Source organism: Rhagoletis pomonella, unplaced genomic scaffold, assembly GCF_013731165.1.
Source record: "Rhagoletis pomonella isolate Grant_MI unplaced genomic scaffold, Rhpom_1.0 Rhpom_scaffold_00008, whole genome shotgun sequence".
Taxonomy (NCBI): domain Eukaryota; kingdom Metazoa; phylum Arthropoda; class Insecta; order Diptera; family Tephritidae; genus Rhagoletis; species Rhagoletis pomonella.
In genome coordinates this window covers 46366401-46367157 of record NW_023458562.1, presented here as the reverse complement: position 1 = coordinate 46367157, position 757 = coordinate 46366401, and positions in this window count along the sequence as shown.

The window sequence follows — 757 nt, the reverse complement described above, 5'->3', positions numbered from 1 at the left end:
CAATAGTATAATATTCAATAGAAAATAATTATATGTATGTGCAAAATGAATTATGAATTATGAATTAATGAATTATGTGAATGAATGAATGCTCCAGTGTCAAAAATTTTCAACAGAAAACTGCACCAATGACTGTGTGGTAACACCTTAAATATATAGAAACTATTTTCATAATAAAAAACCCTTTTGTTATTTTTCCATGTTATGTTATGGCCCATAATATCCCGTGGCAATGAACTATCTAAATATGAGCCCGGAAATATAACCGGAGAGAATTTTTGTGGCTTGAAAGGTACCTACTTAACTGCTGAAGTAATCAGACATTAGAATATAATATGAAGTTCCTTTAAAAATCCCGTTGACTATTGAAATCAAAGCTTGACGGCCCTATACAAACCCCAAAAGAGTAGCCCTAACGACATATGCAAGGATTAACTACTAGGAACAGCAGAGTTGCCGTAAAAATTTATATGTATTTGAGTCTCTCTGTCACAAGTAAAAGTTTAGAATAAATAATAAAAACTGTTTTGGTACTTAGGGTGAAGAAATAAATCGCTAAACCCACACAGCCCACTCTATTACACGAAAATTCGTTTTCAGCATTTTACATACTTAAATTACAAATGTTGTAGGAAGAATTGAAAAACTTTATTTTCAGTGATGAAAAAACTTCAATATAATTGATCCAGATGCCCACCATACCTACATATTGGAGAGTCATTCGGCTTCCATGGCAAAACTGTCCTTGACGAAAGGG